The following is a 15,608-nucleotide window of genomic DNA, read 5'->3' as shown; positions in this document are numbered from 1 at the left end:
CGTTTGTTTCTCCTTTGGAACCTCGTAGGGTGGAAGAGGCACTTGATGATCTAGATTGGATGATAGCCACATGCAAGAGGATTGAAGAACTTCACTCGGAATGAAGTCTAGTCCTTAGTGGAAAGAGGCCCAAGCAAATGTGATTGAAACCAAGTGGGTCTTCCACAACAAGCAATGAGCATGGCATGGTGACAAGGAACAAGTCAATATTGGTGGCTCAAGGATTCACTCAATTGAAGGCTTGGATTTTGGGGAGACCTATACACCGGTGGCTAGGCTGAATCAATTCGTATTCTACTTGCCTAGCCGCTCATCATGATTTCAAGCTATATCAAATGGACATGAAGAGTGCATTTCTCAACGGCCCCCTATCCGAGTTGGTGTATGTAGAGCAACCACCAGGCTTTGAAGACCCTAAGTATCCAACCACGTCTACAAACTCGACAAGGCATTCTATGGGCCCAAACAAGACCCTAGAGCTTGGTATGATTGCTTGAGGGATTTTCCTACTCAAACAAGGGTTTAAGATAGGAAAGGCAGATGCTACTTTATTTACTCACAAAGTTAATAATGATATCTTTGTTTGCCAAATATACGTTGATGACATAATATTTGGTAGTACTAATGTGGCTTTTTGTGAGGAATTCAGTAGGATTATGACAATAGGTTCAAGATGTCCATGATGGGAGAGTTGAGTTCTTTCTTTCTTGGATTTCAAATCAAGCACTCAAGGATGACACGTTCATAAGTCAAACCAAGTACCAATGACATGTTGAAGAAGTTTGACAAACAAAGCCAAGCCCATCAAGACACCTATGCCAACCAATGGACATCTTGACCTTGATCAAGGAGGAAAGGACATCGATCAAAAGGTATATCGCTCATGATTGGATCCCTCCTTTACCTCTATGCATCTAGGCCCGATATTATGCTTATGTGTGCATGTGAGCAAGATTTCAATAATCCAAAAGAATGCCTTTTGATGGCCATTAAGAGATTTTTTCATATTTGTATCCTAAAGGTTCCACTTTCGAGTTACTTGACTTTTTCGATTCGGATTATGCGTTGTAAAACAAAACCGAAAGAGCACCACAGGGACTTGTCAATTTATTGGTAGGTCTTTGGTGTCTTGGAGCTCTAAGAAGCAAAACCCCATTGCTTTGTCCACCGCCGAAGCCGAGTATGTGGCGGCCGGTGCTGTTGTGCCCAACTACTTTGGATGAAGCAAACTCTCAAAGACTTTGGTTGTGAGCTAACCAAGATTCCCCTTTTGTGTGACAACGAGAGTGCCATTAAGTTCGCAAACAATCCCATTAACCACTCTCGAACAAAGCACATAGACATCCAACATCACTTTTTGAGAGACCACGAAGCCAAAGGAGATATCGCAATTCATCATGTGAGCACCGAAAAGCAACTAGCCGGTATCTTCACAAAGCCCCTAGATGAGTCAATATTTTGTGCTTTAAGGAGTGAACTAAATATCATTGATTCTCGTAATGTGGCTTGATGTCTTTCATATGCTTTGTTTGAACTAGCTAGGAGAAAAGAATTGTGAAAATATTGTGTGACACTTTCAAAATCTAATTTATAGTTTTCATATGTGACTATTGCTTTGTGGAATGTTTGAAACCTAGTCACATGTGAAAATGATGTGTCCACATATTTTTTGCCACATATGGCATGGTGAGCTTGAGGTAGGACGTTTCTAAAGTTTCCTATGTCGGAAAGTCCCGACGTTCGCCGAAAGTTCCGACAGTCGGATGTCCTGGCCCCTAGGTCGAACTTCCGACAGCTTGAAGTCCCGGCTAAGGCCAGAACTCCCAACGTAGATCTGAGTGGACGACTCTTTAACCATGCCTATTTGACCTAGGTTCTTTATTTTACCATGCCCGGTCCCCCAACCTGCGCCGATCTCTCCCCCCTATGCCGCCACCCCACACTTGGGCTGTCGTCGCGCTGCCCCGCGCTGCCCATCTCCCCCTCGCGCCTCCCCCTCGTCCCCCCCCTCCCCCCTCCTTCCGCTCCTCCTCACCTCTCCTCATCGTCATGTGGCCATTAAGGTGTGGTGTGTGGTTGTCATCGACCTGCCCATGGATTTGATTCAAGGACGTCATGCTCCTGTGGTTTTTGACGTTTCTTCATTCTCTTCTCTTTCTCAAGGTACAACTTCCATGGCTATCCTTAACCCTAATTCCAATGTACCTTTGTTTTTCTGTTTTCTTCTTTCTTCCTCCCTTTCTCATCCTCTACCTTCCTTATGTGAATGGTTGAGTAGATTTGGAGCCCCATGTATGGATTGGCCACCAAAGTGCGCTGGAAGTCCTGGCTCTAGGGCCAAAACTCCCAACCGCCGGAAGTCCTAGCTCTAGGGCTAAAACTCCCAACCGTCGGAAGTCCTAGCTATAGGCCTAGAACTCCCGACCGCTAGAAGTCCCGGCGCTAGCTAGAACTTCCAACCCTTTGATCGCTACTCCATCCATGTTTCTCCATCCCGAAGCTCTCGTTCAACTTTCTTTTGCCTTGATTCTTAGTTTCTCTTTGTTTTCCCACAGCGATGGCCTCCAGTGGTGATGCCTCTCCTCCCTGACGTAGCAAGAAGTGTTCCCAAGTGGACCCAAGATCCCACCGGCACCCTCTTGGCTGACTAGACACACCAAGGCGTCACTCTCTCGTGATGCCACTGTGGTCGTGGGGCTCGTGCTCAAGCCCAAGCTCTGCCCGTTGGTGCCACTACTCGGGAGTTTGTTCCAGTCTTGGAGATGTTCCCACCGTCGATCCTACTGAAGAAGCTCTTGATCAAGAAGGACGGACCATTGCTGATGATGTGTGCACCATGACACCTTCAGCTCTAGGTTACATTGGGATCCGTCGCTTGATTCGGTTCGATGGTCCCAGTCCTACTATCCTAGAACCGCAACACACTCCCCAATCTGGCTAGAGGTTATACACCTCATCTATAGGTTGATTATCATCGACATGTGGCCGAGGTTTGTCATCATCATGCCCAACACCTTTATGATGAGCCCAAGGATCTAAGAATTGAGTACCGGTTCTGGTAGCTGTTTCATTTTGATTTCTACCATCACTTCATGTATCTTCGCTTCATCAACAAGCAAGAGGCTCTGTTGATTCAGATGAAGGCTATTGACACCTTTGAGCTTAGCAAGCTACCTAGACTGTATATGCAACAGCTGCTCCATGACTTGAGGAGGATGGGGTTGTAGCCATTGATGGAGTTCCGCAAGCTGTGGAATAGTGAGATTATCTATCAGTTCTATGCCTCCTATCACTTGGACACTCGGGCAAAGACTCATTTCATTCATTGGACCACTGAAGGCAAGCACTACAAGGTTGATTTCATTACCTTCTCTCGCCTTCTTGGCTTGGACCGTAGGGATCGCACCTCCACTAACATTTCTGCTCTTGCCATGGATGAATATCAGTATATGTATTTGGATGGTAATCGTGCTGATGGGATGACCATTTGTTGAAGCCCTACTACAATGTGCTAAACAACATCCTTCGTCAGATCTTGTATCCCAAGATAGGCGACTCTACTAATCTCCGTGAGGATTCACATGTTGTCCTTGATTGCTTTGGAGATGAGTTCACCAAGTTCTCCATCAGCCGTTATATTTGGGATAAGATCTTCATCGCTAGTGAGGATGTGGTGAAGCACTGCCCCTATGCTCCATTCATCATGCATATCATTGAGCATGTGTCTGGCATTCACTTCCCTTCCGATGTCCCTCACAAAGTCCTCAAGCTATCCAACAAGACGTCACTTCAGGCAAAGCGGGAATTAGTGGACCTTACTAAGGGCAAAGGCAAAGGTGTCTTGGGCTCCTCCTCTCATGCTTCTCCACCCCATGCTTCACGTTCTTGCCATGCTCATAGTGAGGAGCCTCAGTCCTCCTCCGGTGGTAAGCCCCCCAGCAAGTTCAAGTTCTTCATGAAGTATTTGTTTGGAGCTTGTTGTGCTAGTGCTGAGCGTGAGCACGAGATGTTAGTGCAGATGCACCGCATTGAGTAGAAGCTTGATATTCACTCTGCACCGCCTCGAGACTTGGAGCAACTTCGTGATCCGTTTGATTTTTATGATGAGGCTTGTAAGGAGTACTATGTCGAGTCATCCGATCAACCCCGTCCCCATGGCAAGGCCCCAATGGATGTTGATGATGAAGAATACCGTGAGGACGATGATGATAATGATGATGGTGGTGGTGGTGGTGACCAAGACGATGATGAGGACTACGATGATGAGTAGTCGTTTCCTTTCACGCGGCCTATCCCTTTTGGCACTTGCTGACAAAGGGGGAGTGTTAGGCTTTGATCTTAATGTAATAAGTTAGTTGGTTTGTGAGATTTTAAAACTTTTAGCTTGTATGAACTATGTCGTGTGATGGCACTATGTGATAGACAACTATATTTGCGTGTGTGATGGATAATTGTAGGACAAGTAATGTTTATCTACATATCTATTAGTTATATTGCTTGTCTCTAAATGTGAATGGTGGATGTTCCTTGGATGGCCATGTGTTATTTCAAGTTGTTACTTTGAGATCTTGGCCATCATATTTTCTTTTACTTGTTGTATAACATGTCATATTGCATCTCCCATTTTCACGGATATTCACTTGTTCACATACACTTGTTGCACCCCACGGATTGTAAAATTTAGGAGGAGTTTCTATCTTAATATATGCAAGTGATGTGTTGATGATCATCATTGAAATTCAAATTCATTGCATATATTATGGGGGAGCTCTCTATAAATTTTAGGGTTCAAAAACTTTAAATTCTTACATTTTTATAAAAGCCAAAGTTGGTTGTCATCAATTACCAAAAAGGGGAAGATTTAAAGTGCATTTGCCCCCTATGTGAGTTTTGGTGTATTGATGACATCCAAATTAGGGACTAATGAGATCTTAATGAGATATATTGCAGCTTTAGTCCCATGAAAGTTTTAAAGAGTTGATTTAAGATGAAATTGTATCACTCGATTCTTCAAGTGCAAAAGGCGGATGAACCCAAAGCGCTCTTCAAAGCATTTTTATTCTGTTTTGGTTTTAGGTCTGCCGTACTATAAAGAGGGATGCAAGTTTAGGTGGTCTGAGGAAGATAGAGTGCTCAAGCATAAAAATAAAATCTAAAGAGAGACACAAAATCACCTCACAAACACTTAGATATAGTTTATAGACTTTTGGTAGCCGGAAGTCCCGGCGTGAGCCAGGAGTTCCGGCAGTCGAAAGTCCCGACATTCAATGCCGGAAGTCCCGGCGCTTGCTGATTTAGCCGCCCGCCCGCCTGCGCACCTTCGTCCATCGGAAGTCCTGATGGGAGTCGGGAGTTTCGGGTGCCGGAAGTCCTGGCTCTCCCTAGAAGTTCCGATGCCCTAGGACTTAGCCCCCTGGCTCGGCTGTGTGTCGGGAGTCCCGACTGCCGAAAGTTCTAGCATTCCACTGAGAGTTCTAGCTCTGGCTGTGTTGACCATCTTTGATTGCATCATGAACAGTGTTTTTTAGAAGGGCCAAATGTTCCGGCGATCTGTGTCGGAACTTCTGACTCAGATCTGACCAGTTGGATTTGCCTATGAGTATAAATAGCTCTCTCCTCTCTTCTAACTACGACCACTCATTCATTGCTCACCAACCTTCGTTCAAAACAGCTCCCAAGCATTCAAGCTACCCCTCTCCTCTCCCGTTTGCTCCAATCTTTGATTCCCGTAGGGTTTTGAGTGAAAGGAGAGTGGATTGAGTGAGAGAATCACTTTGGCAAGCTTGAGCACTTGATTTTTTTGTCAAGCCAGTTTGATTTGCGTCTATTACTCTTGGGTTCTTGGAACCCTAGCCGGCTAGGCGTCGCCCAAGAGCTTCTATCTTGTGGAAGAGCCTTGGGAAGTTTGTATTACCCTTGATTTCTTAGTGGAAAGCTCAAGTAACCTTTGTGGTTGCTTTGAGAGAGGCAAGGAGGTGGAAGGGACTCCAACCTTTGTGGTCACCTCAATAACGAGGACGTAGGAGCTTCTTTGTGGGGTTGCCGAACCTCAGAATAAATTCTTGTGTCCCGCGTGCTTGTTGTTGTTGTGATTTGTGCTATCATATTTGTTCTTGTTGGTTTGTCTTCCTCCCCAACTCTCCTCTTAGGGTTTAGACTTGATCTACGAAGTGGTGACCTTCTGGCATCAAATAAGCAACCCTAACACTTCACCTTACCACTAGGGAGTGGGGTTGTAAGATATCTTTCACTCAAAGTTTGTTTTAGCACTTGTAGTGCAATTCTCGTAGGTGCCGGAACTCCCGGCTGTTTGTGTCGAAACTTTCGGGTGCCGGAAGTTCTGGCCCAAACTGTTGAGGCTTCCGATTGTCACTGACATTTGACTTTGAGATTACATAGAAATGTTTAGATATGCCTATTCACCCCCCCCCCTCTAGGCATTATTTAGATCCTTTCACCGATGCAGTCTAGCACCAGCGCATAGAGGCATCAGATCTCGCCTGCCCAACCAGCCATCGACGCTAAGAGGTAGCTGATCTCAGCCTCGCGCCTAGCCATCGGCGACCAAAGGCGACAGCTCTCACCCTCCTGGCCAGCCCCTGGCCCCAAGAGACGACGAATCTTGGTCTCCTGTCCAACCATTAGCTCTCGGAGATGGCAGATCTTGGCCACTTTTGCGACAGCAGGCATCTGGAGGTGGCCCACCGCTCTCTCCACCCGCAAATCCTGCAGAGACCTCTCTGTCTCTAATGGTGAACAACTCATGTCCCGAGCTTCCTCTATGCGGCCTCCTCCTCGGCGCACTCCTTCATCGCCATAGGCATTGCCATCACGTGCCTCCTGCTCCGCCCTTGGGGCCTGCCATAGCTGGAGCAGGAGCCATTAGCATACTAGGAGAAGATCAAGATGTACTCGTCGACCATCTATGCTACCTGCACCACTAGAGGAATCGCCACCTGCGGGCTCACCCACTTGGCCGTGACGTACTCACGTTGCTCAACCTCGTTAAGTGCAATATGTAGGTGAGCAGGCAGCAACCTAGATCTATGGCCCCGGTGCCCCACGACATCCATTTTGGTAAAGATCTCGCATAGATCTAGTGATCTTTGGTTGGTTGGGATTAGAGAGCTAGTTAGTTGTAGGCTTGCGATTGATTTTGTCTTCGTGATCTGGATGCCTATGCGTGTAGATTTACTTCGTGTGAGCATCGGTAATTCGTTTTTGTTTCCAGTTGTGATATTCTTTGGTTCAAACTTGTGGTTGATGCTTTTTTAATTTAGTAGTTCGGTAGCTTGTTAGCTGAGTTGCTTTTGTGTGGATTGGTATTACTGCAAGTCTCCTTCTAACTGCTTTCAAGTAGTGGGAACATGCATCGGCATCTGTCATTATAAAATTCTTCATGTTTCCCCACTTAAACAATTTGTTTATGATTCAAACAAAACCGATGAATGTGGTTTTCTCTGAGTATAGTTTGTGTTGGTGGTTGGATGCTCTATCAGGCTTGGTACTAAATGAACAATTAATTATGATTGTGACAATTGACACATTTGCTCTGATAGGTTGATATGTTGATTTTTGCCAAACAATTCTTCATTTTCCATGTTATGTGTATTTCTATTTTATTGTCGTGTTATTCTACGGTTTTCATAAATGAATTGATTTTGTTTCTATGTTTCCCGAAAACAAAATCAATTCAAATTAAGGCTTCCTATGCTTACTTTGCAGAGATGCTGAATATTAGTTAGATAATAACCTGTATAACTTGTGTTGTATAACTTACTAACATATGTTGTGTAGTGTAACTTATTTGCATAAGTTTTACGGACTAACTTATGTGCATAAGTTGTGGTGAATAACTTATGCCTTCTCAAGTTATGACATGAGTTACTTTCATAAGTTATGGTCATAACTTATCTCACAATTAGGACAAGTACAAGTTCTTTATATAACAGAATCCATACTTATAGTTCCATATGTACTTCTCATATACTAATTCATAATTAGGACATGTTCACTACATAATATTCTGCATAACTTGTATTATGTAACTTACAAATATAAGTTTTGTGGTATAACTTACCTACATAAGTTTTATGAACTAACTTATGTGCATAAGTTATTGTGAATACTTATGTACATCAAGTGTATTGTATAACTTTTTATACATAAGTTGTATTGCATAAATTTTTCTTTCAAAGTTGTGTTGTATAACTTGTTTTTTCAAATTTATGCCATCAGTTGTGTTGCATGCTAAATTTATTATGCATCTAACTTGTGTTTTCATCTGTATGCTACCTAACTTATTTGATTAAATTACTGTACTTAGTTCATGTTTATCACATTATGTTAGATAATCATCTTAGTTTTGCTATTAACTTATGTGTTTCTTGTTGTCAACTTTTTTTTATTTATTATTTTAAATATTAAATATTTTGCAAATCTTCCATTTGAAGACACAGAGATATGTTGAATATCATAGTTACAGAGACGCTGACTATCATAGTTGCACAAGTTATGAAAGTTATTATACAACTTGTTATGCAAGTTTGCACCATCTTATGGAATTTGTTGTGTAGTATAGGGTGTAAAAGTTACTTTTATTTTGCCCCCCACCCTTTTTCAATCATTTTTCCATGTTCCCAAATGATTAGTTTCTGAAATGAAAAAATGCCAATGAAACCTAAAGAGAATGTTATTCTCGCAGCTGTTCTCAAAATTTAAATTGCACGTGGACATAGCTCGCGAAAAAGAAAAAGTAATGTTGTATAACTTAGCACGCTTACTTATTCCTCGAAGTTATGTTGTTAACTCAGTTAGTGTAAGTTATGTGCGCACGCTTTTTTAAAAAAGAAAAAGAATATGTGGGCGCGCGTGAGAGCGCGAAAAGGAAACTGTTGCGCGCATGCAGTAGCGCGCGAAAAGAGAATGATATGTGCGCGCCCTTCTGCCCCGAAAAATGAAGGAGACCATCCGTAAAAGGAAGCAAGCGGGAATAATTATTTTCCTAAAAAGAAAAAGTCTAAAAGTTATTGGAGAATCGTTCGCTGATTAAATTATAGTGAGCGTTCGCCAATTAGTGGCATCGAACAGTCTCGGAGAAATTGAAACCAAGAGGCGGGCAGTGGATTCTCATTCCTTCAAAACATACAACCGCAAAAAACCTTTCCACTAGAAAGGAATTCATAAATCCTGCATTCCAAACACTGCTTCAGTGTTTAAACTACCGAAAATCTAGTTTTGACTGAATATATTGACTCAACGAGGATTCAATGAATTGCTGCATAAGGATTTAGACTATTATAATTTGCACAAGAAGACTAAAAAATTGCTGGGTAAGCTCAAAAAAGCTATAAGCTCACACGGTACAGTGAAATACAACACGAGAATTGCATTGTAGTGTGCCAAAGAAGGGAATTTGAAAAGGTACACGTGACAACAATTCTCTAGAAACAGTAGATACTTCTTCCAATAATTTCAGCAAGTACATTTATTTCTCCTTATATGAGTACAGAATGATACAACATGACGTAATGACTCTGCCACAATCTCAATAAAGAAGGATGGAAATAATGATGAACTCATACTTGATGAACCATCCACATTATTAGTTGTGATCAGATTGATTGTCTATAAGATTAAGCTTGAATACTTGACTTATCATTATTGCTACCGTCTTCGAGGAAAGGGTAATCTGTGTAGCCAACAACGGGATCTTACGTGTACAAAGTAGAACGGTGATACTTGTTCAGTGGCGCATTCAACTCAAATCTCTTAGGCAGGTCCGGGTTAACCAAGAAGAGCCTTCCATATGCAACAAGGTTAGCATAGTCCTCTGCCACTGCCTTGTTGTCTTCCTCCCGGTCGTACCTGCCGGCGGCGATAAATGTGCCGTTAAACGCCTTCCGGAAAGGCAAGAGCCTATGAGGAATCTGCCTGCGGCCGTCGACAATTGCCATTCGAGGTTCCACCATGTGGCAGTAGAGGAAACCCTTGTGCTTGTTGAGTTGCTGGATCATGTAGTGGCCAAGCGCCACCGGATCGGAATCCACACAATCGAAGTAGTCAGCAAAGGGTGATAGCCTGATGCCCACGCGGTGCGCGCCCACCTCGTGGACAATGGCGTCTATGACCTCCACGGCGAAGCGGCACCGGTTCTCCAGGCTGCGCCGTACTCATCTATGCGGTCATTACAGCTATCCTTCATGAACTGCTCGAGGATGAATCCGTGCGCGCCGTGGATCTCAACACCATCGAAACCGGCTTCAATTGTGTTCCGTGTGGCTCGCCTGAAATCATCAACGATCCCAGGGATCTCCTCAGTCCGCAACCGGCGCGGCTTCGAATACACCATTTGGGGCTCGGCGCTCGGGGAAATTTGCTTGTCCGTACTCGAGATAGGCGCCCGCCCGTCCGGCTGAAATTCTTCTAGTAGGATCAAAGGAAAATCAGTAACCAACTAGACAACCAGCTCCTCATCAAACAATAGTATAATCGGAGCTGACAAAGATATATACGTTCGTGCTAGATGGGAACATACCATTGGTGGAGACCCTGCCGACATGCCAAATCTGACCGAAGAAGATGCCACCCTTACGGTGGACGGCGTCGACGATGGGTTTCCACGCCTCGACCTGCTCCTGCGTCCAGATGCCGGGAGCCTCCGGGTACCCCTGCGCGGTGGCCGACACCCCCGTAGCCTCCGCGATGAGCAGGCCGCCCTTGGTGGCACGCTGCGAGTAGTACACGGCGGCGTGCGGCTGCGGCACGTTGCCGTAGGAGCGGCACCTCGTCAACGGCGCGAGCACCCCCCGGTGGGAGAGCTGGAATTGGCCCATCTTGTACGGCGGCATCAGCGGGATCACCTCCTCCGCTGCTTGCGGCACCATCTTGCCTCCCTGTTCGGTGGTTGCCAGCGTTCTCGCTTTGCTCTGTTTCTCGCTTTGCTTCTGCTCTGCTTCTTCTGCGTCTCCTGGCAGCGGTCTCGGTGTACATTTATACGTGTCGAAGTGGGCGTCTATGTAATAGAATCGACCAAATTATAAGAACATAAATACAAAAACAATCATCAAAGTGGTTAGATTTCTGTACTTAAGCTCCAATAATCCCGGTAGTCCGGAAATTACGAAGGATTTCAAACAACTCCCGACATACGAACCAAGACCGTAGTGATTCAACACAACACATCATTCGTTATAACATTTCACAAGTGGCATTCGAATTACATCCATCAGAGTTCAAATAAAATATTACAAACCAAGTTCAACTTTGCGGAAGCAACATAGTTTAGTACATAACTTCATAGTTTCAAATACATTGCCAGATCTTAGTCATGTCCCACAAAAACATCTTCAGGTACGAGAACTAGGAGAGGCCGCGCCCAACGGTCTAGTCTTCATCCCCAGCCGGGAGAAGGCAATACTTGCAGCAACCAAAGTAGAACTGGTCATCTGCAACAGGTGGGAGATAAACCCTGAGTATGAGAAGGTACTCAGCTAGACTTACCCGTCAAAACCAGAAATAAAGGACATCAAGGATCATGCAAGGCTTATGAGGTGGGCTAGCTTGACACAGTTGCATAAAAGAGCTTATGAATATAGTGACCAATTTAAACTTCGCATCAAGTTTATCATCATTTACCTGTCCACTAGATTTGCACCTGTACTAGAGCACTCACTTATTAGGATCAATGAATATTAACCATAGCAGGTATAATAAGGCTGTCATCATCATATCATCTTTCCTGAACCATTATGAAATTTAGTGTATCTACTTTGGAGATAAGCCTGTCAAGTTCTCACTAACCGGTGAGAGACGGTGACTCGAATCGAATTACAACTCAGCTGAGGGGGTATTCCTAACTCTCACCCTGGCATACTTTGCAAGGGTAGCCGTGGGTCACCTTTGGGACAACTCAGGAATTAAATTTGCGGGTTTGATCAGCGTCAGCACTCTCAGGGATTACCCTTCTGCCAGGACGATCAGGACTTTTAAATCACCTGCCCTTGGACTCACGCCTACGGCTCCCTTCCGAGGCGTACTTTATACTTATCGACTCCCGGCCTGAGGTGAGCTACTCGGCTTCGTGGTCAGTCTCCAGACCTGGCCAACTAAGAGAGAGGCATGCGTTCAACATGAACAGGAAAGGCTCCAAGATTCAGTCCTTAAGCGACACAGACGGAATCACTACAAACCGGCAAGCCTCCGCCCGGTCTTCAACTCAAATTAAGACAGGTTCTTTTCCACGATAGAAAATATAGCCAACCGTGCCGTATGTATATCCCTATAGCTCGCAGGTGACAGGAAATCACCTAACTTCTACCGCGTTTAAGCAGGGCCAAGCACTACACGAGCCTGAGCTACATAGGATTCAGGGTATCAATATCTGTACAAGGATTGGATAACTAATGCAGCAAGTGTTTGCATCCAACACCTAAACTTAATGCAACAATATATATGTAACAATAATACTTTAATTGCATTTCATAAGTTAGGAGGCTTAATATGCTCCGGGGCTTACCTTTCACAAAGTTGCACGGACGGTGATCCGGGCACTCAACGGCGACCTCGTCTGGCACTTCTCCTGAGGGCTGCACCTCCTGAACCTCCGGTGTTGGCTGCTGCTGCTCCCCGCTCGGTTCCTCGAATTCCAGTAGTGTCACTCCTTCCGGTATACCTATTGCATGCCGATGCACAAGATAAATATCATGGATGCATAAGGAATGACATGATGCTCATGATGAATAGATCACAGTAAGTGTTTAACGAAAACATCACTGGACACTCGTTTACCGATTAAGAATAGCTCTATTCAAATCATTTTAAAACATGTATCTAACTTACTTGAAGAACAAGATCAACTTACCTAACTTGCATAACCTAAGATAAAGATGCTCATCTTCAGTTAAAGGCCTAACACCTAGAAATATTACCACAAGTTTAGGAATAGTAAAGGCATACTTAAATCAACAGTTAAGGTTTCATATGCAAACGAGCAGTTCCATAATTCAATCACAACAAGAGTTCTACAAATTCAAATGACTTGCAAGAGGATATTCTGGAAAGCTTATGAAATTCTCTACAAATCATTTGTAAACATCAAAGCATGATTCTTACGTTAACCAAATCGAATTAAAGTAAACATAGAATCTGTCCAGAAATGACAGGTTTACTAAATTAAATATTTCGTAATGATGCAAAAGCATAGTTGGACCAAACCAAGTTTACCAACTTATTGTGCATACCAGAAGAACATCAGAAAGTATAGTGCCAACTTCTAAATAAATTATGTAATGTCCTTTTTCTAATTTATCTAGTTAATTAGGTGATTAAAGCAACATATAGTAAAACTATACAGAAAAATCTACAAAAATTATAGTAGCTACCTCATGCTTCACATAGACTACCATAAAAATTTCAAAGCAATTGGACAAACAAAACTTGCTGTATCAAAAATAACAGATGGCAGGTCTATTTCTAGCATAATTAGGAAACCCTATTAAAAAGTGTCAAGCAACATATTTCACATTTTTCCTAGTATCATTCTAGCATAAAAATAGTATTCACTAAATTTTACCTTTACTGGATCTATAGAAAAATTATGAAAATTCACATAAGATCCACCCATGCAAAAAAGAGAATTACCTAACTCCTACATATAGTATCCAAAATGTATGAAAATTTAACTACAAGCTATTCATGATATGAGCAGTACACCATAAAAATTTCATGCCATTTGGAGCTACACAGAAAAAGATATAATTACCCCTATTTCCCACATGATTAAAAGAGATAATTAGCAACTCCATTTTTCATAACAGAACATGGCATAAATTATATTTTTAATATAAACTAGACATTACCAGGGACTCAACAAAATTGGAACCACATCATTTGGATCTACCAACCAAGAGATATACATTTTTGAATATGTACTCAAATCTGTGAAAAAGAATAAAACAAAATAAAATGGAAACCCTAACCAGCTACTGGTGGGCTGGCCCGAAAAAACATGGCGGCCCACGACGCACGCATCAGCACTCAGCGTGGCCTAGAAACTTGGCGCGGTCCACGGCCGGCTCCTGACTACGCGCGTCAGCTGACAAGGGGGCCCTGCAAGTCAGAGAGACAGATAGGGGAGGGAAGAAGAGCGACGGCGTAGCTCGTCGCCGGTGGTAGCTCTGGCGAGGCCATCAGTACCAGCGTGTTCACCTCACCCGTGCGCACCTAGGGGTACCATCAATTGCAGCAATTTTAGCGGCTAGGGGAAATGGCGACGGCCATGGCGGCGCACGGCCGCGGGTTGGCCAGCTCCGGCGAGGTCCGACCCGTAGGGCGCAGCTAAGCTCGGTACGAGCTTCAGGAGGTCACTACCATGCAACCCAAGCAAAGAGAAGGGGACGGGAAAGCCTCGGTGGTAGTTGGCCGCGTAGAGCGCCAACTCTGGCGAGGTCCCGTCATGGCGGCGGTGGTGGAAACGGCAAATGCGCCCTTACCAAGACCCAATCGGCACGGCTAAGAGGTGGTGGTAGAGGAGAACACGGCGGGGCTATTGATGAGCTGGCCGATGTGTTTTTGCGGTGGCAAGCGAGCTAGGCGACGACGAAGCTTGGTCGGCAACGGCGGAGCTGCTGTGGCTCTGTTGCTGCGCGCGGTGGAGGCGAAGGAATGGAGAAAATGGACTGTGAACCGGTCGACAGGCGCATGGGGTGCTCATGTCGTGGCCGGCCGTGCCAGGGCGTCCACGGCGCGTGGCAGCGTGATCAGGCGACCGGCGACGCACGGCGTACACGCGGCCATCGAACTCTGAACCTATCGAACACTGTAGCTTGTCTGAAACTCGATTCAGTTTTCAAATGAACCGACTAATAGGTGAAGTTGATAGCGTTTGATCTCTTAGACTGTGACGAATTAGTGGAAGTAATGTATATGAAAGTTGTAGAGCTATGGTAGGGCTACAACTTTGATTTAGAAATCAACAGCTAATTCTCCCTGGATCATGAGTTGTATCAAGCCAAAGTTGGCTCAATCAAACTGAAACTGCATTTAGGAGAAAAAATTTTCAGTGTTGAATCAACCTTCAATAATGACTTGTGGGCCCTTTTTGAACATGTTCTAGCCATTTTCATGAGATGGTCATATTGAGACTTTTGTTCCTTGATAAATTGGCTACAACTTTGGTAAAGGGTGCACATCCATGCAATGTCTCTAGGTTGGACTTTTTGATCAGTCAAACAGAGTCACTCTATAGGTCATCCTATAGTCAAACCTCCACCTAGAGGGCAATTTAGTCATTTTGGTCCACATGAACAATGTCCCATGAATTACCCTAAGTGTAGTTAAGGTGTATTAGACCATAATTAACCACTCTACACAAGTGCTACCCAACTTCTAAGTATCACATGTGACGAAACAACAAAACACTCAATTTACCCTAATGTTGCAATTCCATGTTTCACATGTTTCATGACTTTGTTGTAATTTTAAACTTGTCATATTACTACCATGTTGCCATGTTTCAAGGTATGAGAAACTCATGTTGCATTCACATGTTGCACTAACTACCATTCATAATCAATCAAGTATGAAATAAACATAATTGAGAATGTTGC

General features: G+C 44.0%; 1 pseudogene; it reads right to left on the bottom strand.

Annotated features, from left to right (window-relative positions):
* Nucleotides 1–9,445: 9,445 nt before the first annotated feature.
* On the bottom strand, nt 9,446–10,943 carry LOC136534941 (12-oxophytodienoate reductase 1-like; annotated as a pseudogene).
* Nucleotides 10,944–15,608: the final 4,665 nt, after the last annotated feature.

This window comes from Miscanthus floridulus, unplaced genomic scaffold (assembly GCF_019320115.1).
Source record: "Miscanthus floridulus cultivar M001 unplaced genomic scaffold, ASM1932011v1 os_2414, whole genome shotgun sequence".
Taxonomy (NCBI): Eukaryota; Viridiplantae; Streptophyta; class Magnoliopsida; order Poales; family Poaceae; genus Miscanthus; species Miscanthus floridulus.
This window is presented reverse-complemented; position numbering and strand designations above follow the sequence as displayed.